Source organism: Mustela putorius, unplaced genomic scaffold (genome assembly GCF_011764305.1).
Source record: "Mustela putorius furo isolate JIRA1106 unplaced genomic scaffold, ASM1176430v1.1 tig00000832_pilon_pilon_pilon, whole genome shotgun sequence".
Taxonomy (NCBI): domain Eukaryota; kingdom Metazoa; phylum Chordata; class Mammalia; order Carnivora; family Mustelidae; genus Mustela; species Mustela putorius.
The window spans coordinates 5,352,374-5,379,523 of record NW_025421491.1 but is presented as its reverse complement, the minus strand read 5'-3'; the positions used below and the strand labels follow the sequence as shown (position 1 = coordinate 5,379,523).

The following is a 27,150-nucleotide window of genomic DNA, read 5'->3' as shown; positions in this document are numbered from 1 at the left end:
AGGAGACATCAGGAACATCATGCAAAGGAGTCTGTCCTGTAGGTGTTGAAGAACATAAAAAGATTTTACTCAGTAAAGAAATGCAATGGTATTTGCCCTTTATAAACCTCATTCTAAGCAAGAGTGACATTTACAAATAAAATTTTTATAACAGACAATTTATATAATTTTTTTAAGGAATTGTTTAATGAATAGAAACCCCCTTGAAATTTTCAGAAAATTTTAATAAAGCTTCTTTTTGTTGTTGTTCTTTTTCTTTTTTTTTTTTTTTTTTTTTTTTTTTTTTTTTTTACCAAAGTCTGCAACTGTGGCTCTGGATTTCTTAGAATTTGCAAATGAAAAGCACATTTTTTTTATCCTTCAGTTAGTTTTGAAAACTATAAAGAAATATACTTTTTAATCAATTAATTGAATATATATTAACACATTACTAATACATCTTTGGCCTATTGAACCTTAAATGTATAATCATACTTCATCATCCAATGAATATTTTCTATATCTTGCCCCCTCAGTATCTCTAAATACCTACATCATTGTCCACATCTGTGAGTTTAAAAAGGAAATTGAAAAAATAAAATCAATAAATCTTTGCTTATTTTCCTGAAGCATTTTTTTTAAATGTGGACCAACTACTATAAAATAGGCACATGCTATTTTAAACATATGTGGACTTTGTTGACATGAACAGCAGTTTTATATTTGAGAAATAATTTTTATTCATGAACTCATTTATTCGTGAATGGCTGGCTGGGGGGGTAAGGGATTGCACAAGAAATTCTAGAACCTGGAAGCCAGTAATTTGAATGCAGCTATTTGAATCTTCAAGACCTAAGATAAGAAACTGAACTAAGGGGCATCTGGGTGGCACAGTCAGTTAAGCATCAGACTTTTGGTTTGGTCTCAGGTCGTGATCTCAGGCTCATGAGATTGAGCCCTGCATTAGGTTCCCGGCTCAGTGCGGAATCTGCTTCTGAATCTTTCACCTTGTCCCTCTGCCCATCCCCACGCATGCTCTCTCCCTTTCTCCAAAATAAATAAATAAATTAATAAATCTTAACAAAGACAAGAAACTGAACCAAGATTATTGAGAGACCCAGAAGAACAACGACTTTGGTGCAAGAAAATGACATGAGAGAGAAAATTAAAATAATCTGATGACGTAAGATTCAAGGTTGGGAGTTTTAAGGAAACCCAGAGTGGAAGACTGAAAATATAACGGAGGATCAAAGACAACACCTCTCTTCCAGACCACCAGAACCAAGTCTACTGGTTGATAGAGTTTTCGGAAAAGCAGCATTCTTAAGAGAGAAACAAGTTCCTGTTAATGCAAGAAGGCAAAGATGGTATTTAGTAGGGCAGGAGTGAGGGGAGGTAAAGGAACGGGCCATTTGCAGAGACTCCCAGGGATCAGGGTGGGGAGTAAAGGGACACCTGGGGTTCTTGAGAGTTTTGTGGTGCCTGATATAATAGGGATAATGGACGTGATAAAATCGGTCCTGGAAAACAGCACTAAAAATTTCGGGTGAAGGCCTAAGCACCTGGGATGAGAAACAGGGAAGGCCGGCTAACTTTTTTTTTTTTTTAACAGCTTTATTGATTAATTAGTTAATCAATAATATCACATCAATTAATATCACATTAATATCACATACATTTTACCTATTTAATGTCCACAGTTCAGTGGTTTTTAATGTATTCACAGAGTTGTGCAAGCATTACCACATCTAATTCCAGTACGTTTTCATCACCCTTTGTGGGGGGGACCTTAAGCTCATTAGCGTTCCCTTTCTATTCTCCCACCCAACCTCCCATTCCCAGCCATAGACAACCGGAATCTACATTTTGTATCTGTGAACTTCCCTATCCTGAACTTTTCACATAAACAGAATAATAAGCTATGTGTTTTGTACTGGCTTCACTTAGCAGAACATTTTCAGGGTTCGTCCACATTGTAGCCTGTGTCAATAGTTGATTCCTTTCTATGGTCAAATAAGATTCCATTTTATGGATCTAACACATTTTCATTATCCATTGAACAGTTGATAGATTTAGGTTGGTTTTACTTTTGTGCTACTATGAATCATGGTGCTATGGACCTTCATATTCAATTTTTGGTCTGGATATATGTTCCTATTTCGGGGGAGGGCATATATGTGGGAGTGGAATTGATGAGCCGTATAGTAACTATGTTTACCTTCTTTGGAGTTGTCAAACAGTATGTCAATGTGATTGCCTCGTTTTATATCCTAACAGCCACATGGGAGGGTCTGGGACTATTTTTGACCATGGTTAATGGAGGCAAAGAGATCTGAGAAGGCATGTTTTAACTTCAGTATGTGACTCCCCTCATGACCTCTCAAGCTGGGGTTGAAAATCTAAAAGTGACACATTTTAGACCCAATGCCTATTTTTACTCTCCATCCTTACAAGAAAGGAAGGGTTTACATCAAATGTAAGGTCACTTTGTCCCCTGTTATTGAACTTAAGATTTTGGAGCCATTGAATGTTACACAGTATGGCACCCTCACCTATAGTTTCAGTGTCCATTAATGGGGCCCAGGACAAGTTCATTGTAACAAACACTTCTAAGACTCATGGAAATTTTGCAAAAAGATCTCTGGCCAATTGTCCTTTCAAAAGAGGAATCGGGGGCATACAGATGTTGTAAAGAATATACCCAAGCACTGATTGTCATCATTGGTTGTATAATTCCACAATTATTCTCACAATGCGTATCAGTACAAAAACTGTTAAAGCTGAGTTGTAGTTTCCAAAACTATTTATTTACAACAGTCTTAAATAATTTTACTTCTGTATATTCAGGAGTGGCCCTAAGCACTCTAGTTTTATAGGCAATGGCACACACATGCATTGATGCAGAAACATCCCGGGCAATGTGGGGAAGCCTTCCATTAAAGTGATGTGGAGTTAATAAAGGATGACTTAAATCATGGGAATAAAAATTGATCATATTCTTAGTCATGGTGAGGAACTGCATTTCAGATGACTTACTTTGGCAAGTGGTTATTAAATATGGTTTGACGAAATGCCAAAGGAAGAGAATTAGGTAACTATTACCTAAAATGAGTGTGAAAACTGGCTTCTTTTTTTTTTTAAGATTTTATTTATTTATTTGACAGAGAAAAATCACAAGTAGATGGAGAGGCAGGCAGAGAGAGAGAGGGAAGCAGGCTCCCTGCTGAGCAGAGAACCCGATGCGGGGCTCAATCCCAGGACCCTGAGATCATGACCTGAGCTGAAAGCAGTGGCTTAACCCACTGAGCCACCCAGGTGCCCCAAAAACTGGCTTCTTAATTGTGAATCACCTTTCTTCAAGAGGCAGTCAATTAGTGTGCTGTCCTCATCTGAAATGTGTCTTTCATGCTGATGTTACACTATCTTGTTCTTATCAATGCATTAAAAAAATCTAAATATGAAAAATATTATATGCATTGTGGTCCCCCTACTTGGGAAACCAAAGAAAATGTTATCTTTATTTGAAAAGAACTTTTCAAAAGTTCTAAGTAATCTAAATTTAAAATAGAGTATTGAGCTTATGAATTATGCACATGGATACAAACAATACTATGAAGTTGCACATTACTGTGTGGAAAAATATTCAATGACAGAAAAACTATTCACATTGAGTTATTAAAAAAAAATAGAATGAGGTAGATTGGGATAGACAGAAACATCCTGATGAGAACACACATCTTAAAAGAAGTACACTAGATGGTAACATTGTTTTTCTTTGGGTCTGGGGATTTTCTTCCTTTTTGCACATCAACCATATCAAAGTTTTCCATATTATAGCATAGATAGAGAGAAAAGTAAATACTTTTTAAAGAACTAAGATTCCAAATTATTTTGTCAATATCCTATTAAGTATTTTCTATTTATTTGGTTAGGGTTACAAAAAATTGTTATATGGATTAATGTTTAGAGTGCAGTACTATCTGTATTTTTTTTTTCTTTATCCCTACCAAGATATGTATGATGAGTAAAATTAAATAGGAAGTTGGAATTAAGAGACCTTAGTTTTTTATTTTAAAAATTGTAAAATTTTATGTGAATTATAATCTCTGGAATTTATTGATATGAAACAAATAGCTTATTCTTATGAAAAATCCCATTTGTAAATCAAAGTGATTGCACTACTATTTGATGTATGAGACATTCACTTCTCTCCAAGGGAAGGGAATGCTGACAAACTTTTGTGATCCAAGCCTGCCCCCTGGTGCTTCATCTGTATTCACTGATGAAAATTCTTATTCTGCCTCAGGCAGGGCTCTCTTCAAATACTGTTCAGAAGTAACCTGTAAATGAAAATATGATAATCCTGAAGGTACACTTTCCTGTAGTGCCCCAGGCATTTCCATTGGTGGCTCAAAACCACCATGTGTGCTTAATAAGGAAATTAAAAAGTAGCATGAGTTAATAAGGGGACTGTAAAAACCTAAATTACTTGGGTAAATTATAAAACATCCTTAATTTAGAAAATAAGGAATTATAGACTTGGCAAATTTGAAGGAGAATACTTTAAAGGAAATAATGGTGTCAGGAAAATTGTCTAAGCATCTTTTTGAATATCTATGGAACTTGAACATCAAGTAAAATACATAAAGAAGCTGTCGACTCATCATGTCGATAAAAGTATTTGTGTGTGTGTATAATTCTAAGAAACAATAAGTAGAAGGGGGATTCAAAGAGGAGATGTGAAATGAAGCTATAAAGTGTAAAAGTTGCTTTGTCAATTCTTAGTCATTAGTCCCTTGATTTAAGGGAAAATCTTGTCATCAACGTTGCCCAGTATTTTATTTTAATTTTTACTTTTTTAAGTTTTTATTTAAATTCCAATTAGTTAACACACAGTGTAATAATTGTTTCAGGCGTACCGTATAGCAATTCAACACTTCCATACAACACCCAGTGTTCATCACAGCGGTATACCCCATCACCTACTCCCCCATGTCCCAACTTACCTCCCCCTGGTAACCATCAGTTTGTTCTCTGTACTAAAGAGACTGTTTCTTGGCTTGCCTCTCTCTCTCTCTTTTTTCCCCTGCATTCATCTGTTTTATTTCTTAAATTCCATAGATGAATAAAATCATATGGTATTTGTCTTTTTCAGACTTATTTCACTTAGCATAATACTCTAGCTCTCTCCATGTTATTGCAAATAGCAAGAGTTCACTCTTTTTGATGGCCGGATAATATTCCATTGTGCCTATACACCACATCATCTTTATCCATTCATCAGTCGATGGACTGTTTCCATAATTTGGCTATTGTTGATAGTGCTGCCATAAATATGGGGTGTATGTATCCTTTGAATCAGTATTTTTGTTTTCTTTGGGTAAATACCCAGTAGTGCAATTTCTGGATTATAAGGTGTTATTACATTAAGATAGGAAGACATGTTTCTTCTTCCATAGGAGGTAGTCTTGTTACTGACATCATAAGGAAGTTAGGAAAGTGTATGTTTAGGCTGGTTTAGATGGCTCAAAAATGTATTCAGCAATAACAACACCATGAGAAGCAAAACTACAAACGCTCAGCCCACACTGACGCCACCATGTCTTTTGTGATGGCTTTAAACATATTTGTGAATGTCAACATGAACTACATAATTTCATCCTTTTCTGAAATATTGAAGCCAATTGTTAAGTTTTATGATTGTGTCACAAAATGAATTTTAATCATTATTAGTACTACTTTCCAAAAATACCTTGGACAAGTTGGGGTCATCTAGAAAAGTAAATTTAAACAACCATTAATAAGATTTGATTTGGGACTCTCAAAAGTCATCAGTGAAAGGTCTGTGTGTTCCTACCTGTCAAGAATTTGGCTATTGTATGTAAGACTGCATTTAACATGAGAGTCCAGATACTGCTTCGAAATCCTGCTTTCAGTTCTTTTGGATATATACCCAGGAGTGAGATTGCTGGATCATATGCTAGTTCTATTTTTAGTTTTTTATTGTTTTCCATACTGCACCATTTTACATTCCTATCTACAGCATATTGAGCTTTCCTTTTCTCCACATCCTTGCCAACACATAACTTTTGTGGTCATATAACTATGTGCCAGCTCATAACTTTTTGATAGTCATCCTAACAGTGTCACTGGTGCATGCAGACACACAAACTCATCAAATTGTATACAATGAAAATGTGTACGGTGGGGGGAAGAGGCAGAGGTGGAGAATCTCTCTCCTGAGTGGGACTCCACTTGGGGCTCTATCCCATGACCCTGAGATCATGACCCAAGCTGAAATCATGAGTTGGACATTCAATAGACTGAGTCATCCAGGCACCCCAGGGTTTTGCCTCTTGTACCTCACTAAAGCTGTTTGGAAAGTATTTATAAGAAACAAGGTCTGAAGTTCCAACCTCAGAGAAGTGAGGTTAGAACCAAAGGGAAATCCTCTCCAAACTTTTCCTTCATTTTCTTGAGAGATTTATCTTTCATAGTTATCAAAATACCACAACAAAGTACCGCTTGCATCAGTGAGTACAATCAGGGAGAACAAAAAAAAAAAAAATCTTTTTAGTTCACTACAGCTCACACGCAGGATCTTTATGAACTACACACTTGGCCAAAAATGAAGCCAAACCAACTGTTCATGTAAAATTCAGCGGTATGCAAGATATAAAACTCATCTGTATTGCCAGAATTGAAAATAAGAAACAATATAGTTAATTTTAGGGTTGAAAGGAATTTATAAGGATTAAGTTGTCCTACCCTACTTCTTTAATTTACATATAAGAAAAGAGGCCCTAAACATGTTGGTGGTTTCCAGGGATGGAGACAGAAACAGAACCAGAAAGGAGATGAGCCATCAACCATAAACCCTCTTCTTACATCTGCCCATATCGGTCCTTATTCACTTTTGTAAAATTAAAAAAAAAGATCCTACCAATCCATCAAGGCCTGTTCATCTGTCTATGCACTGAACCTGTGCTCTCTCTAGGTCTTAGGTGCTTTAATTGTTGTTTTCTCCCCTTCACCATTTACCTAGATCCTTCTCCCTTTGTGTTTAAATAAATCCAAGTCTTTAGTATCTAAAATGGAAAGAAAATAATCTCTCTCTCCAGGACTACATTTTGCCCTGTATTGTCATACTTTCCTGACATGTTCACAACCAAATATCTTGGAAACAAGTGTGTCTTGCGAGTCTTGATTTTTTTTTTTTTCACCTTCTACCTGCTTTTTGATCCAGTACAATGTGTGTCCTCTCTCAAGGTTTCTTTCCACAGCCCTTGCTAAAGTCACCAACAGCTTCAATGTGGTCCTAAATCCAGTGGAGGGTTTTCAGTTGTTACCTCTCTTAACACCCTCTTAACATTCCAGTGATGACCAGCCTTATTACATGATTAGCTGCACCTTTTTAAAAACACTCCTTTTGGTTTTTATCTGTTTGTTTGTTTGTTTGTTTTTTACTTTTAACCTCCACCTTTTCCCAGATTTGTTTTTGTCTTGGTTGTGTTTTTGTTGTTACTTGTGTTACTGGTTCTTCATTTTCTTATCCCATTTTCCTCCTAATCTGGACCCTTAGTGGTTAGAGTTTTTCAGGATTTGGGCCTTGGCTCTTTTCTTCATATTCTAGGCTCTGTCCCTGGCAATCTGGTCTACACTCTGGCTTCATCTATAAAGCACATACTAACTGGTATTCCCAAGTACACACACCCCCCTGTCAGACCTCGCCTCTGGGCACCAGACAAGTCCCGCCAACTTCCTCTTTGATCATTAAAAGATATCTTTTACTTAAAACCCATTAATACATTCTTATCATTTTATAATTAGAGTAGAAACTTTCCCTGTGGCCTGCAAGGCCTTGTACAATCTGACTCTGACTAAACTCAGAGGACGTTTGTGCTAAGCACCCACTCACTCTCTGCCCCACTCATATTAGATCTTTTCCACCATGGGTCCTCCATGGAGAGGGCCTTTGTTCTCTTGCAAATTGCTTTTGTTTCCTGTTCTCTCTTTTTCCAGTTAGATTTCTATCTGTCTTTCAGATCTCAGTGCCCATGTCACTTATTTAGGAAAGCTTTGTTTGACCTGAGCTAGTATTGAAAGGACAAAAGTCACACTGGTGGGAATCTCTAGTAATTATTTTTTAAAGTATTATTTTCCCAACACACAACAGCTTTTTTCTCAGTATAACAAAAATTAATATTCTATGTGTGCTGAAGAGCAAATAGACATTTTTTTTACACTCCCACTTGAAAAGTTATATTTTGCAAAAGTGTTTGTAAATAACAGCCTTATTTTGATCTTTTTTCAGTATAAATGCCATGATGGCATGTTATCTAATTCTATAAACAATGCTAATTGTTTATAGAATAATTAAATGTCAGTATTGAAACCTAATCATTAGCTGCCATCCTATAGATATGAATGAATGCTCACCAAATATGCATTTTGTATTTTGCTGGATTGGATACTGTAATAAGCCAAGGAGTGGACATATATCGGTGGATATATTGTTTCCAAACAATACAAACTAAAGAAGATAAATTAGCAAATAGCTTAGTATTCGCTAATCTTACTACCCTCTTCCATTGTATATATGAAGGGAAGTCATAGGCATCATAAATTCAATTTGAGTAAAGTTAAAATACCATTTTATAACAAAAGGTCTTTTACTTAAGGCGACCAAAGCAATGATATTTGTTATAAAGAGAATTATAAGAGTTTAATTTTCCTGATACTGAAAGTGATTTAATAAAGACTCATTTCTATTCATCTGAAAGAAACAAACTTTCATACCAAGTTATCCATTATGAATTACTAGGTAACTATTCTTGATAGCACTTACTACAGCTGTAATTGGATACATATTTGTGTCTCCATTAGACTGTAAATGCCATGATGGTAGGGAAGGCTGAATGGCTCAGTCAGCGGAACATCTGAATCTTGGTTTCAGCTCAGGTCATGATCTCAGGTCATGTGAGATCAAGCCCTGTGTTGGGGGCTCTGTGCTCAGCACAGAGTCTACAGATTCTTTCTCCCTTCAGCTCTCTCTCTCTCTCTCTCATAAATAAATAAAATATTTAAAAATAATAAAAATAAAAAAATAAAGAAATGATGATAGAGACTATTTCTTTTACTCACCGTTTTTCACTAACACCAAAGACAGTGTCTGACATTTAAGAAATATTTATTAAATAAATGGAAATGCAGCGTTTTTTTAACTAGAAGTGGATTTCGTATGCACATTGGCATCAAACTTGACACTGATGCTCAGGTCCTGATAGAAGAGTCATTAGTGATGATTCCCATTCTCATGAGCATTTGGCCAACAAATCATTAAATCTTTTCACAGCTGATAGAAGTGCTTGGCTCATAGTATGTGTTCAATACATTGCAGAATGATTAACAATAGAAGGTAGTAATCACAGAGGAGATGGACTATTTAATCTCTTTTGTTCTGTAAAAGAATTTTCTACTTCAGGGATTACAAAGATTAAGCCAGGGTTTTAGGATTAAGTCCTGCATTGGGCTTCCTGGTCAGTGGGAGGCCTGTTTCTCCCACTCCCCTTGCTTGTGCTCCCTCTCTCACCATATATCTCTCTGCCAAATAAATAAATAAAATATTTTTTTAAAAATTACACATACATACATACATACTTGAGGAAGAAAAGAAACAAATGATGATAGTCTAATTTCATCATCTCTTCTATGTATACAGCTGGTAAGTTATAAGTCAGAGCTATCACGTCTCCCATTTATCTGTGTATTATTTCATAGTGTACTCATAGATTTCTATTTCATTCATAGAGATATAATAAGATCGCATACTTTTCCCAGATTTGGTCCATGAGAACCTTTTAAAGCTGGAGTCTGTGTCTTTTTGACATGTCCCCACAATCTTTGAGTACTTCATCTTCATATCAAACAAGATATTTCTTCTTGTACTTTTCCTAACCTAGCTCTACAAGGAGCAATTTCTCCAAAGACAAACAAACAAACAAACAAACAAAAAACTCAGTTCCTGATAGTAAGAATTAGTATTTAGAAACCAAAGCTGTGGATCTAGGTTTGCTTATATGTTGCTGCAGCAACATAGCCCAGGACCCTCTTAGTGAATACAGCTAGAAAATACACACACACACACACACACACACACACACACACACACATACTTTTTTACATCTGTATCTATTTCTGTGTCTGTCTTTACTGTATTGAAAACTATGAGTTCAGATCAATATCTCTGATTCTAGTCTAGCACCAACACTCATCTTAACAGTCTGTCTTCTTTATTTTTAAAAGATTGTGAGAAGCCAGGCTCCCATTATTCTCAACACATTTACTTGCTGCTCAGTCCTCCTGTGTGTACCAAATCTCTTGATCTTGTTGGACCCTCTCCCTCCTCAGTCACTTCCCTCTCCAGGCCCTGATCCTTACCAGGCCAGGCCCTATTTCTCATTTTGGGTACCTAAGAGCTATTTGGGTAAATCATTTAGAAAGGAAAGAAGTAAAGAAAGAAGAGAATAAAGGAGGGAAAGAGGGAGAAGTAGAAAAAAATAGAGAGGAAGTAAGGGAATTTGGGGACAAAAAAAAATAAGGAAGGAAGTCAATAGGTTTTAGGATAATACAGCAGAATTTGAATCTAGGAACATCTGACTCCAAATTTTGAGCACTTTCTTCTACATGCGGTTATGCCCTTATAACAGGTTACATCTGAGTGTGTGTGTGTGTGTTTTATCCAGCCTAAATATAGCAGTGTGATTCCTATCTAGGAAAATTTATTCTCTCTGAAAATTTCTCATCAAAGCGTGTCAAAATGTGTGTATATGTGTATTTGTGTGTGCACATGCATACTTAATTTACCAATATAATATAAACTACCCATCTAAGTATAAAATTCCATTGTAATGTAAACAATCCTAAAGATGTATGTTGACAATGTAATATTCTCTAACCAAGGTACATTTTCTCAAAGAGGTAAATTTGAAGATGAAAGATAAGAATACAGTGAAAAGCCAAATCACTAGGAGTTACTAAACCTGCTTCCTACCCTTTGCTCTACCCCTGCTTGTAGAGCGGCCATGGGACTTTTAACAAGCCAACAAAATTGTAGGTGTGAGATTTTGTCCACTTGTTAAAAAAAAAAAAAAAAACCTAGAAATGATCTCTGTCTCTCATATACTTGAAAATGTTATGCAATCCCTTATCTTTGTTTGACACCATTTATTAGGGGAAATTTTCAAGGATGTACACAACACAAGTATGTGACACCTCTGATATGAAATTCAGCAGCCAGAATATGTGAACTTGCACAACAAAGGAAAGATATGACAGGAAGAATGTTCGCTTTGGAACACTGAAAATGAATACAATTACTTCATATAAGATCCTAATACAATTTGGTAGCATTCCTACACTTATACTTAAAAAGAGGAAAATATTATGTAGGCAATATACTGAGCTTTCTGAGTTAACTTAGAGAATTTTAAACCTCCTCCACGCAATTTAGATGTCTTTATTTACATTCTTCGTAAGAGATAAAATCAGTACCGGATGAGGAATTTAAAAAAAACTAAAATTATGTTCTTAAAAAATTGGCAATGTTAATAAAACATTTTTGAGCCATATTGCATAGGCTTATAGATTTTTAAATTGTTAGACTTATTTATTATTTATTATTATTTACTTATTTATTATTAACATATAATGTCTTATTCGCCCAAGGGGTACAGGTCTGTGAATCACCAGGTTTACACATTTCACAGCACTCACCACAGCACATACCCTCCCCAATGTCCATAACCCAGCCACCCTACCCCTACTCCCCTAACAACCCTGTTTGTTTTGTGAGATTAAGAGTCTCTTATGGTTTGTCTCCCTCCCTATCCCATCTTGTTTCATGTTTTTTCCTGCTTTACCCCCGTAATCCCCTGCCCTGCTTCTCAACTTCCTTTCAACTTCCTCGTATCAGAGAGATCATATGATAATTGTCTTTCTCTGATTGACTTATTTCACTCAGCATAAAACCCTCTAGTTCCCTCCACATCATTGCAAATGGAAAGATTTCATTTATTTTTAAGATTTCATTGTTTTGATCAACTCATCAAAAATATTTTGACAGAAACCTGAAAAGAAGATTATTAAAAATGCTACACAGTATGCAGCAAAGTATTTGGACACAGCTTAACGAAAAGTACAACAGTGGAAAGTCTATAAACAAAATTGTATTTCCTTCTAACACCTTCTTAATATACCAGAGACACATTTGACTGATTTTCAGGATCTTCATTTGACTTCCTTTCATTTCTATTCAGAACAAAAAAAAATTATAATTTCATTATCTCCAAATTTTCTCCTTTCTCCTCTTTGAAACCTTAAATTGCCAAGAAAATAGTATTTTTAGATGGCTACCTCTTTGGTGTAAAAGAGGTAAGTTTGGGTGATATTGTTTTTGAAATGTGGACATCGATTTCACAACTCAAGTGTCACATGCAGGGAGCAGAGTATGAATATTTATTTGTCCTCATGTGCTCAGCCAGCAGTGCTGACAGCCCTTTCTTCTGAAGTTACCAGAGCCAACACCTAGGTGGATTCCTAGAGGGATGGAGCTGGCAATGACATTGTTCAGACACACTGACATGTAAAATGAGTGTTACAACAACATAAGCATTTCAGCCTATGGTGGCAATACCTTCAAGGTTTGCCTGGAAATAGAAATTTCTCAATTATGCTCTATTAAGCACTTCATGTCCTCTTTTCTCCTTAGCTTGTGAAACTCAAAAATGCTTGATCTGCTTAATATTTCAGATTATACTGATGATAGAATGATAAATAGGCTTAATTTTGCCAACATAGCATATGGTGACTGTTGAGATTGTTTCATATGTGTGTTCTTAATTTTCTTAATGAGCCCCTGTGCCTCATGGGAGTAAACTGACTATTATTTATATTGTTTTCAGATGCCTAGAGGCTTAAATGTGATTCATCTGGGGAAGGAGAGCTTATTATTATTTTTTTTTCTTCAAACAGAGAGTGAAAGAGGTGAGATAAAATGTAGGTCATTGCATTGAAAATAGGATTGATCAGTGATTTGACATCTCACTAAAAAAGCAGGGAGACTTGGCCTCCAAAGAATGGGACTGTGTCAATATCTTAGTCAGTTTAGGCTGCTATAACAAAGTACCACAACCTGGGTAGCTTATAAACAACAGAAATTTATTTCTAATAGTTCTGGAGTTTGAGAAGTTCAAGATCAAGTTGCCATCATGGTTGTACTGGTGAGGACTCTTCCTGGTTCATAGCTAGTGCCTTACTGGCTTGCCCTCATATGGAGGAAGGGGCTAAGGCTCTAAATCCTCTTATAAGACTTTAATCTGTTAATGATGGCCAAACCTCCCAAAGACCACATCTTCTAATGCCATCATATTGGGCAATAGGATTTAAACAATAAGAATTTTAGGAAACATTCAGCCCATAGCAGTCAATATGACAATATTTAAGGAACTCTACCTTCCATACCATTAGAAAAATACTTCCCTGACAAAACTGCACAGAAAGAGACTACATCTCGAAAAGGAAAATCAAAAATCTCTATGTAGGTGTGGCTTTAAAACCTACAGGTTTACCTAAACCTATATGATCCCTGACCAAATCAAAGGGAACAATTTTATTTGATATTTCCTGACAATATCTGAGATCCTCAGAAGAGCTGAGTATACCCAGACTCACTGAAAGATGGCAGTTAATCTCTACATCAAGAAGACAAAGACGGCTGAGCATGTGAACAGACATGGAATAGGTCACAGAAGCTGTTACCACTGAAAACCAATAATCCATGGCCATGGAAGTTGGCCTTTAACTCTTTTCCTTGTAAGTGACTTTAGGAAATCCTTTCTTTGGGACATCTAAATACAATGACACTTGAGATATTATTCTTTGCTCAAAAATGTGCTGGGCATATGATTCATAGTTTATTATTTGGGTGTGTCAAAGTAATATATTTTCTTTATTTCTAGATCTGAAGTTAAGTTCTGACTTGAGGCCTCTGTTAGCCTAGTATGAATTCCTTAAACTAGCTCACTATGGTTCTTCTATTTGTCCTTTTCTGTGAATTCCTAGATCAAATCAGAATTGTCTGGCATGTTAATCTGTTCTCTACCTCTCCCAGTTCTGCCCCAACCCTCAGCGTTTCCAAGCGGCTGAAAAAAATGACAAGTTCTTCTAGGTGATTGTTCATTCACTGGTGGTGGGAAGGGAGAGGCCTGCTTCTTGTTCTCTTTTGCTTTTTGGCAGGAACAATATGGGAACTCACTTGTTGGTACACATTTGGTTCCCTGGCAACTCCTTGGCATCACCTCTGAGGTTTCAGGCTCTTTGTAAAAGGATTTTTTTTTTTTCTTTGTAGGAGTATTAATTGCCTCATGAACAACCCCATATTCTTACTGAGTTAAAACAACATAAACATTTATTGTTCTCATGGATGCCTGGGGTCAACTAGGGCACCCCAGCTATAGGAAGTATGGTGAGTTCAAGTCTGTTCCAATGGGGGCCAGGCCCCAGAAGCTCACTGGGATCTGCTCTTCTCACAGTGGATGGCAGAAATCCAGGAAGAGAACAAGAAACACATGATATAGCCCCTAAGGTCTTCTTACTGCCTTGCTATCTCTTCCTCTCCAATCCACTCACCAAAACAGTCACATGGCCAAGCACAGCAGTAATGCTGTGGTAAAGTACACTCCATATCCAGTAAAGTATGGCAAAAATAAGGGTAAAAAAGTAGATTAACAGTACAATATAAAGTCAGATTCAATCATCCTTTCTCTTTCCACCCCACTCCTAAATTCAAATCCAATTGGAGGTAAAAATGAGTCAAAAGGGTGGCAGATCAAAATATTATCTTTTCTTATAGAAAAGACTTACTGGAGAAATCAGCATCACTTCAGGCTAAACTGGACTTCCAAGTATGTAACTCCATTAGATATTATTTACTTGCCCCAAAATTCAGACCCAACAACTGTAATTTTTCTGAAATGAGGAAGAGGATATTAGACAGACATGGAAAAAACAGAAAGAACCCAGAATGAGAGTCACATTCAGAGACAAGTTCTAATTCCCAGTCTCACCCAGACGTTGTCTGTATACAATTTCTCTTTCAGAAAGAGGAATAAGAGTAGGAAGAGCCAATATTTATTCATCCCACATTCCTGGGAAGTATGGAAGTTTCCAACCCACTTTAGAATTATAATATCTCTCTTCTGATTCCCATCATGGCTTGCATGCTTCATCCCTGGATGCAAATCTTTCAACCTGCCTTAGAGATCCCTGCACTGTTGCCTCAGCTTACTTTGTGACCTTTTTGGATCCTTCTCTTCTCTCAGTTCATCAGCATTAATGAAGTGAAGATTCTTCTGCACTGACAATGAACGATGTGAAGGGAAAGAAAGAACAATACACAAATCATACAATTTCTGGTTTACTATACATCTATCAGCCTGTTGATTCAAACAGTCCTAAAATGGCTGTGAGCAATGGTGAGCAAATAGATTCATACTTTATGTAATATCCCTCAGACAATAGGATGGGCTCAAATATTTGCTTCCCTTTTCTCTGTAGGGTTTATTTCCAGGCTTGGGAAAATAAAATATGTTTCCCACCATTTTTCTTTCAAAATTCTCTTGTCCTCTGGGATAGAATATACCCTTGCGTCTGTTTGTACTACCATGCAAATCTGCATAAGTTTATCTCCAGATTAGTGTTTCTCAATCTAGGATTTAATATCTGGTAGCTTTGCTTTTATGGCAATAGTCATAGTTCCTTTTTTGCCGACATAGAGAAAAAGTAGAAATATAATACAGGGAAACAGGTAGGAATTAATTTTCCATCAATAAACACTTAGAATTCTGTCACAAAGAAACTATGCATATTTCAGTCATTCATTTTTTTTTTTTTTCATTTTGTAAATATTTGTTGACCTTCTTCCATATTTCCAGCATTCTGGTAAAGATTGCTATTTCATAGCAATCAAGATTGGAATGAACCTCATCCTCATTTACTTATAATTCACTGGGCTATTGACTTTCCCTTCTTTTCCATTAAATATCTTCTTCCAGTGATTGTGAGAATGTTATTGTTGTTGTTGTTGTTTTTAAGATTTTTTTTAAGTAAATATTTTTAAGCAGAGAGTAGCAGGCTTCTTCTAACTTTGGGATATTTCAAACCAAGATGTGTATGCCAAATTCTTTATAATACAGAATCTTTATCTTTGGTATATTCAAATGGCTGCAAAAATTAAAACATCAACAACAACAATAAAAAAATAGCACAAGATACACAAGTCTCAGTCTATTTAAACAAGTGAATGTGCAGTGTATGGAAAATATACTCATATGGAGTATACATTAATGCATGTTGCTTCTAGTAAATCTACCAAATAATTGCATGTAGTTTTGAATTGTTGCTTTAACCTAGAATTTTCCGAGGTTTCCGCTTTATTTTGTCTTCCACAGCTGTATCACATCCTAAGTGACTTTCATATCCAGATTTTTTCTTATTTATTACATTTTACTTTTTCACCAAAGGCAGATAATGGGGTTACTTTAGGATATAGTCTCAGTAATTTTGGTATGTGAGTAATGCCATGTGAAGTCTAACTTTTACAATTTTTTCACCAGTTTTCCTCTTTAGTTAAAAATAACATTGTTTAATAACACCCTAAATTAGAATTTCCAACAAAAATGTGAGACCAAGCTACATGTTTATTAAATTTTGAATCATTTTCAATATCTATTATCAGCCCAGACTTTTCTTTATCCAACTCCTTCCTCTCCGCCAAGTGGTAGATACTGACACCTGCCTATCACTTGATAACCTCCCAGCCTGGGAGCTGGACTTTTTTTCCTGCTTCCTCAGCAGCTGGCCGAGACCCAGATATAGGATTAAGTCTTCCTAGTTCTAAAGCACTTATCGCAAGACTAACAACAAGGCAGTAAGTACCTTGCTTGTCAAACTTCTTTGGAATTAATCATATAAATTAAAAATCAAAAACTTTTCAATTTTTTCCATGACTTAAAGTAGGCTTAGAAGAGAGTAGTATGACATATGTTTGGGAATAAAACCAGCTATAAGGTAAAAATTATATTCCAGGATTGAGTCTTCTGTTCAAAACTATGTCATTAATAGTATTTTTCCTGTTTCTACATGTGAACAAAATCTCAAAGAGACTTTAAAAGTTTTCTGAGGCTATAATGTTAGTTAGCAATGAACAGATCAGTGATTCAAATCCATGTGTTAATTTTTTTTCTCTCCAAACCCACAGCACTTTACATACTGAAGCCCTTATAGTAGTAGTGAAGCTTGTAATTTTAAATAAAAACAGAAAAACAAGTACATTTTGCTAAAGAGAATAGACCCAATAGGAGAGCTATGAAATTTGCTAGCATCTCTTTCATGCCCTCTGAAAAATATACATGAAAAGTTCTCTTCCATAATATTTTATTCCCTTGCAAAAACTCTATATTTGTTACTAAAAACCTCTATGACAAAAGTTAACTGTTCACTTGAACACTGTATCCCAGGATTTTAGAAAGTTTTTCGAATATCACTGAAAAAGCTACCAAATGGTAGTTCTAATTCCAGAAATTGCAAGGTAACCTTATCAAGCCACTCCTGAAGCAGATAATTTTAAAAATTTAAACAAATATAACAAAAACAGATTTGAAGGCCTGGAGACAAAACAAAAGTGGACAAAAGCTGGATAAAGTTTAGCCCTTGAAAAAGAGAATGGTAGTGATGAGATCACCGCTTAATATTTTTCCTCCTGAGGGACTCCAATATCTATTCAGACTAACAGTACTATTTTAAGCTTAAAGTATCAGGGGACAGGTATGGAGCTAGAATGACTTGAAACTGAGGGAAGAAATCCCAGGAAGGAAGTTAGTCACAGAAGAGAGGAGCCTGAAAATCTATGTAAATTCTGTGCATAAACTCTTCTCAACTTCTTGACTGACCCTGGACTGAATATGTACAGAGGAATCCAGTAATAATCAAATAAATTGGTGATAACCCAAACTATAAAGTAAAAATGCAATACAAAAATTTATTTTGTTGTCCATTGAAGGAAATAAAGTTTTAGGTATGAGTCCTACTAAGTAAGAAGATCTAGGATAAATCTCAACCTTTCCATTAAAATCCCAGGTGGGTCATATGGCAGGAAAATGCTATATGCCTTAATTAAGATATCTGCAGTAAACTTGAAAAAGATACAGCCTACCAAAATATAAAGCCAAGTCTCCAGAAGAAAAGTGATAAGTCTCTTGCTGGTGGCTCAGTATTTGAATTAGCAAACTATAATAACACCCTTCTTAGGTAAATAACAGAAATCCAGAGACTCTAAAAATATTAATGGCAATATTACTGATCAACAAAAAAATCTGGACATGCAAAGAATGAGGAAAAAGTGACACATAGCCCAGACACAATCAATCAATACAAAAGAACCCTAAGATGATTCCCATGCTAGAATTAGATGACAGGCAATTTAAAGAGACTATTATATAAATATGTCAAGATATAAGGGAAGTATTGGTCATAATTATTTAATAAAGAGAAGATATCAAGGGGAATTGAAAAACCTTGAAGAACTTTAAAGAAAAGTATAGTATAGCAATGAAAAAAAAAAAGAAATATATTGGATAATTAACTAAAAGGGTTTCTAATGTCTAAAATTGGAACAATTTGTGCAACAAAAGAAATTAAGAGTACTAGATTACTGCCTAAAGTATGAAATACATACCCATGAGTTCAAGCTGATATGATAAATGATTTAGTAAGCCCATGGGAGAAAAGTAAGAAATCACATATGAAGAAGCATCCAAATAGTTTATGTAGATACTCCACCCTAAAAGAACAGCATAAGTCTCTGTGTGGCTGCACAAAGGGATTTTTCTCAAGTAATCAGTGTGTAAATGGAGGCAAAGTGTAACTTTTTACAGTGAATTCTGGTAAATGCTACTTCGGGCAGTAGCCAGGTGATTGAGGTCAACACCAAACCTCATATGTCATTTTTTACCATGTAGTTTTGATATATGATTTTTAAAAATATTTTATTTCTGAAAGTTTCCTTTCTCAAATCCAGAACCTTAATCTATTTGTGAGAAAAGCATCACATAAATTCTAGTAGTGGGGCATACTTCAGTAAAACTAGCCAGGACTCCATAAAACTGTCAAAGCCAATGAAAACAAGGTAATGTTTGAGAAACTGTCACAACCCAGAGAAACCTAAGAACATGTGACAGTTACACATATTAGAGTATCCTGGTTGAGATTCTGGAACAAAAAAGAATATTAAGTGAAAACTAAGGAAATCTGAATAAAATATTGATTTTAGTTAATAACAGCATATTGGTATTTGCTCATTAATTGTAATATATGTACCATACTAATTTAACATGTAAACAATAGGAGAAACTGGATGTGTTATAAGAGAACTCTTTGTCCTGTATTTTCCATTTTTTTTTTTGCAAGTCTGAAACTGATTTAAAAAACAAAGTCCATTAAAAATATATTGGATGAACTTTATAACAGATTGGAGATGGCAGAAGACAGGGTTGATGAATTTAAGGAATGTCAATAGAAATGGCTCAATCTTAAAAAAAATTCTTTAAAAATATAACCTCGGGGATTTATGAAACAATGTCAGCATGTCTGATATATATGTAATTAGATTCCCAGAAAGAGAATAAGAGAAAAAAAAGGGAGAAAATTTTTTAAAGATGTATCAACCAAAAATATTTTGGGTATGGAGAAAAACACTAACCTATCGACATGAGGAGCTTAACAAAAGCCAAGACAAGAACAATAAAAGCTATATTTAGATCACAGTCAAACTGATAAAATCCAAAGATAAATATATATATTTTCCAGAGGGGAAAAAGATAGCATTTTTCAGGGAACAAAGATAAAAGTAATGGCTGCCTGCAGATAGCATCAGTGAAGGTAGTAAGATCTTCATGACCTTCAAATTAATGAAAATGAGAACAAATTGTCAACTCAAATTCCTACATCCAGTCAAAATAACAACAACCACATAAATCTATTTTTTAGGTAAACAAAAACTAAGAAGATATATTTCTCAAGTCCTGTGGAAGAAGAAATGGTAACAGGAATTTTTAGGCTACAGCAAATTGACACCAGATAGAAATACAAATCTACAGGAAGGAAGTTAGATCACCAGAAATAAGGCTATACATTTTTTTCTTAATGTCTTTAAAACAAAGTGATGGCTTAATGCTAAAATTGCAGCATTGAAATTTGAGATTTATGATATAAGTAGATTGAAAATCTATCACATCATTGATACATAGAATGGGAGTGCATACATAACATTATTTTAAGGTTCTCAGATTTCACATGAAGTGGTGCAATATTAATTGTAATTCTCTTGTGGTAAGTGAAAGATGGCCCATTGCAATAACCTATGGCAAAAGAACTGAAGTCATACAGAGTAATTTCTGACAACCACCAGAAAATTAAATTTGAAATCAATCACATTGATAGCCAGAATAATCCCAAAATTTTGGAAATTAAGGCACATACCTCTAAATAATTAATATGATAAAACAAGAAATCACAAGAGAATTACAAAAGATTTTGAATTTCTTTCTTTTTTTTTCAATTGAGCATAGTTGACATCCAATATCACATTCATTTTTATGTGTATAACATAATGATTTAACTTCTCTATACAATATTCTATGCTCCCCCACAAGTGTTTGAATTTAATTCTAATCACAACACAACTTATCAAAATGTGTGGTATGTAGCAAAGATGGTGCTGCGTGGGAAATATATAGCTATAAATGTTTTAAAAAAAGAAGAAAGTTTAAAATTAGTGATAGAATTTTCCATCTTCTGCAGCTAGAAAAAGATGAGTCATTTATATGCAAATTTAGTAAAAGGATGGAGATAATAAAGATAGCAGATATTAAAAATACATAGATTTATTTTCTAAATAAGTAAAAAAAACAGACAAGTTAAGAAACACAAAAGTTTTCTGGTTTTTAAAACATCAATAACCATCAGGGAAATACAAATCAAAACCACAATGAGATACCACCTCACACCAGTTAGAACGGCAAAAAGCAACAACACAGGAAACAACAAGTTTTGGTGAGAATGTGGAGAAAGGGGACCCCTCTTATACTGTTAGTAGGAATGCAAGCTGGTACAATCACTCTGGAAAACAGTATAGAGGTTCCTCAAGATGTTAAAAATAGAGATACCCTATGACTCAGTGATTGCTCTATTAGGTATGTACCCTGAAGATACAGATATAGTGAAAAGAGGGAGTATATGCACCCCAATGTTTATAACAGCAATGTTCACAATAGCCAAACTGTGAAAGAAGATGAGATGTCCTTCAACAGATGAATAGATAAAGAAGATGTGGTTCACATATACAATGGAATATTACTCAGCCAGCAGAAAAGATGGATACCCACCATTTGCATTGATATGGATGGAACTGGAGGGGATTATGTTAAGTGAAATAAATCAAGCAAAGAAATACAATTATTATATGGTTTCACTCATATGTGGAATATAAGGAATAGCATGGAGGACCACGGGGAAAGGAGGGAAAACTGAATGGGAGAAATCAGAGAGGGAGACAAACATGAAAGACTCTGGACTCCCCGAACCAAATTGAGGGTCCAAAAGAGAGTGGGGTGGAGGGATGGGGTAACCAGGTGGTGGGTATTAAGGAGGGCACATGTTGTGAGGGGCACAGGGTGTTATACGCAACTAATGAATCATTGAACACTACATCAAAAACTAATGGTGTTCTATACGCTGGCTAATTGAACATGATCATAAAAATAATAAAGTAATTTGAACTGAAAAAAATAAATATCAGTTAATTGATAAACTACTAGCAGGACTGGTCAAGGAAAAAGCAAGTTAGGAAATAGAAAATCTCTAATATCAGGAATTAGAGTAGGGATCTCTTTGCAAATTTTATTAAGAATACATGAGTAATAGTGGAATATATGAGCAACTTTATTTCAACAACCTTGAAGATTTCAATGATAAGGACAATTCTTTGAAAAACAAAATATATCAACACTGACATAAGTGGTGAACACTGGGCATTATATGTAGGCAATGAATTACTAAATTGTACACCTGAAACTAATACTGCATTGTGTGTTAACTAGCTGGAATTTAAATAATAACTTGGGGAAAATTAAAAAAAAAATAAGAACTGAAAGCTCTATATCTGTTTCTGTATTAACTCAATTGAATTTATCAAAAAAACTTCCCCCAAAGAAAAGAAGTACAAGAAAATACATTGTTGTAGCATATAAATTCTTTAAATATTAAATAATACCAATATTAAGCAAAGTCTAAAACACTGTCTGGTAGTTCTTATCAAAAAAAGAAAGAGGAAGAAGAACAGAAGACAGAGGAATAACTTCAACTTATATTAGTACCATTAGTTACAAAAGTATTATAATAGTTCCATTTTATTATTTCATTCAACAGTAAACTTGTTTCCTACTGATGCTCCTGCAACTTGTGTCCCAACCTGACCACTCTAATGAAACATTTTGAGAATGCACACACTTACCTTTTTTCTCATGGCCCTATATCTGCACAGATTTTTTCCTCTTCCAAGATTTCTCCATCCCCAACTTATATCTAAGTTACTTTAGCTACACATTTCTATAAACTGTAGTGTTGCCATGAAATTTCAAGTGGAAAGTATCCTCAGATAAAGCCTGGAGGAGAAGGTTGGCTTAGAAAAGCTTTGTACTTGATTTTAAGAAAATGATTGTGTTGTAATGCTCTTCTGCACTTAAATGAAAATCTGGGCCTTGAATCTGCCAAATTACCACCTTCCCATGCCACAGCAAGAAATGAACACCAAGTTTAAAAATGGAATTTTTTCTTAGGTTTAAGGTATTTTATTTAAAAAGATCTGGCACTTATATACATAAACTAGTAAGAACTGAAAACATCACACCTTTACTTCATTTTTTTAAGCTTGACTTTCTAGTAAATATCTAGCTTCGTTGATTTTGGCTGCTGTGCAAGGAGATCCTCCCTCATCCAGTTGACTTAAAAGCATAATCTGTCAATGAGCATCTCATATTTTTTTTTTCTTTATTGGCAGCAAGGCTTGTGGCTAGCATTAATACTATTTCTCATTTAGTCTTTTAGGGTTCAAATCCATCTCTATAATAACCACCACTGAGGACAGATTTTGGTGGGCTTTGAAAAACTTGTTTTACTTGAGGCTCCATGTGTTTCATGGCTTGCAAAATGTAACACCCTGCAAATCCTGGAGAAACAATGGTCATTCTGGATGGTAACACCGTACTGGCCATGGCTGTGGCTCAGTTCCTCAGCCTCCTCTGAGAGAATGGTCCAGCCCAGCCCAAAGGTGGCAGCCACCAATGGTCATAACTCTAGCACACAGCCATGTGGCCACCACCAACAGTCACCAAAACAAAAATGCAATTTTAAATAGTAGTACCATCAAAATTAAATGGTTGTTTTGAACGTGTACTTAAATGAATGGAATCATTACTAGATTATAACAGCAGTGTTAAAAAAAAAAATACCTCCTCCTATTCTGTCAGTTGCCTTTTGGTTTTGTTGACTGTTTCCAAAAACACAGTGAGATACCTCCTCACATCAGTCAGAATGGTTAAAATTAAGAAGTCAGGAAATAGCAGATGTTGGCGAGGATATGAGGAAAAGGCAACCTGCCTACGCTGTTGTTGGGAAGGCAAGCTGGTGTAGCCACTCTGGAAAACAGTATGGAGGTTTTATAACTAAAGAGGCAAAGAATCTATACTCAGAAAATTTTAAAGTACTCATTAAAGATATTGAGGAGGACACAGAAGATGGAAAAATGTTCCATGCTCATGAATTGGAAGAACAAAGATTGTGAAAATGTCTATGCTACCTAGAGCAATCTACACGTTCAATACAATCTCTATCAAAATCCCATCCATTATTTTCAAAATGGAACAAGTAATCCTAAAATGTATATGGAACCAGAAAAGACCTTGAATAGCCAGAGGAATATTAAAAAAGAAAGCCAAATTTGGTGGCATCACAATTCCAGACCTCAAGCTTTATTATAAAGCTGTCATCATCTGGAGCACCTGGGTGGCTCAGTGGGTTAAGGCCTCTGCCTTCCACTCAGGTCATGATCTTGGGATCCTGGGATCAAGCCCTTTATTGTGCTGTCTGCTCAGTGGGGATCCTGCTTCCCCTTCTCTCTCTCTCTGCCTACCACTCTGCCTACTTGTGATCTCTGTCTGTCATACAAATAAAATCTTAAAAAAAAAAAAAAAAAGCTGTCATCATCAAGACAGTGTGGTACTGGCCCAAAAACAGACACATAGATTAATGGAATAGAATAGAGAGCCCAGAAATAGACCCTCAACTCTATGGTCAACTAATCTTCCATAAAGCAGGAAAGAATGTACAATGGAAAAAAGACAGTCTCTTCAACAAATGGTGCTGGGAAAATTGGACAGCCACACACAGAAAAATGAAACTAGACCATTTCCTTACACCACACACAAAATTAGACTCAAAATGGATAAAGGAAATTAACGTGAGAAAGAAATCCATCCAAATCCTTGAGGAGAACACAGGCAGCAACCTCTTCAACCTCAGCCAGACCAACTTCTTCCTAGAAACATCGCCAAAGGCAAAGGCAGCAGGGACAAAAATGAACTATTGGGATTTCATCAAGATCAAAAGCTTTTTCACAGCAAAGGAAACAGTCAACAAAACCAAAAGACAACTGATAGAATGGGAGAAGATATTTGCAAAGGACATATCAGATAAAGGGCTAGTATCTAAAATCTATAAAGAACTTATCAAACTCAACACCCAAAGAACAAAGAATCCAATCAAGAAATGGGCAGAGGACATGACAGACATTTCTAGAAAGAAGACATCCATATGGCCAACAGACACATGAAAAAATGCTCCACATCACTCAGCATCAGAGAAATACAAGTCAAAACCACAATGAGATACCACCAGTCAGAATGGCTAAAATTAACAAGTCAGGAAATGACAGATACTGGCAAGGATGCAGAGAAAGGGGAACCCTCCTACACTGTTGGTGGGAATGCAAGCTGGTGCAACCACTTTGGAAAACAGCATGGAGTTTCCTCAAAAAGTTGAAACTAGAGCTACCCTATGATTCAGCAATTGCACTACTGGGTATTTACCTTAAAGATACAAATACAGTTCTACAAAGGGGCACATGCACCTAAATGTTTATAGTAGCAATGTCCACAATAAGCAAACTATGAGAAGAACCTAGATGTCCATCAACAGATGAATGGATAAAGAAGATGTGGTATATATACACAATGGAATACTATGCAGCCATCGAAAGAAATGAAATCTTGCCATTTGCAACGAGATGGATGGAACTAGAGGGTATTACTCTAAATGAAATAAATCAACCAGAAAAAGACAATTATTATATGATCTCTCTGATATGAGGAAGCTGAGAGTCAGGGTAGTGGGTCATGGGGGAAAGGGAAGGGAAAAAATGAAACAAGATGAGACAGGGGAGGGAGACAAACTGTAAGAGACTCTTAATCTCAGGAGATAAGCTGAGGGCTGCTGGAGAGGAGTGGGATGAGGGATAGGATGGTTGTGTTATGGACATTGGGGAAGGTATGTGCTATGATGAGTGCTGTGAATGTGTAAGCCTGGTGATTTACAGACCTGGACCCCTGAAGCGAATAATACATTATCTGTTAATTAAAATTCCTTATATTAATTTAAATATGGACACATTTTTTTCAATATCATTGCTGTCTGTAATTTTCTACCAATATAAAGGTCATTCTGTGAAATTATTATTTTTTTAAGATTTATTTATTTGTTTTAGAAAGAGAGAGCATAAGCAAAGGGGGCAGACGAAGAGGGAGATAAGAAGCTGAAGCAGATTCCGTGATGAGCACAGAACTTGAGTTGCGGCTCTATCTCATGATCCTGAGATGATGACCTGAGTCAAAACCAAAAGTTGGCTGCATAGCTGACTGTGCCAGCCAGGCGCCCCAACAAAACTATTTTTAATATCAGTATGGAAGCAGCAGTTTCTTCATACTGAGAAAAACAACAATACACAACCTATAACTCTAGGCTTGGTCCTTGATATTTCAAGGGAATTTCTCCTAATTTAGGAGAGCCTTTAGCTACCATACCTGGATTTTCAAGCCTGATTGTTTCTCAGTAGTTTCCTTGTTAAAGGGATCCATTACTTGCTCCCTGTTATCCTGGAATATTTAGGATGCATGACTTTAGTCTGCATGTGGAAAGCTTACAGGAACAGAGGGTTAGGAGAAAACAAAGTGAAATGATTTAATATTTATGATACATGTTTTTTGCAACAATTAGTTTTTCTTGGAGCCACACAGACTCAGTATTATCCCATTTTTCACCTTCTTATTTATGTATATGTTTTGTAATAAAATATCACCATTAAAACATGCTCCAAACATTAATTTTATAAAGGACAATTTTATGTGCTTCCTTTGAACTTAATATAATTGCCTTATCACCAGTTAAATCATTGTCATCAGATTTAATGAAACATGTTCCCAAGATTTCAGTAATTATAAAGAGGGACACTCATCTAATCATTTTATAATTTTTCCTTTGGCAAAATTTCTATATTTTAATATATTGCAATAAATAAAATGCTTCCTGTTATTTTCCATGAAACCATAGGAAAACACAGCCAAATTATCTGAGAATGAACTGAATCAATGAGCTACAAATGATCTAAGTAGTCATTTATCCTGATTTTAGCCATTGCTATGGATTATAAGTAAACCTAAATTATCACTGAAGGACTGTCATATAGTTACAGTTTGAATGATTTCAGTGACAGGTGTTTCATTACACAGGAAGGAAACCTCTACACTTTGTTATTTTAAAAGCTCTAATTTTAGAAGGATCATCTTATATTCAAACAATTCCTACCTTTCTTTAATTTTTACTGATGATTTAAATTAGCAGTTATGTATTTTTTTTATTAGTTTCAGAGGTGGAATTTAGTGAATCATTGCTTGCACACAACACCCAGTGCTCATTACATCAAGTGTCCTCCTTAATGTCTGTCAC

General features: G+C 35.4%; 1 pseudogene; it reads right to left on the bottom strand.

Moving 5' to 3' along the window:
* Window positions 1–23,017: 23,017 nt before the first annotated feature.
* On the bottom strand, window positions 23,018–23,366 carry LOC101681260 (annotated as a pseudogene).
* Window positions 23,367–27,150: the final 3,784 nt, after the last annotated feature.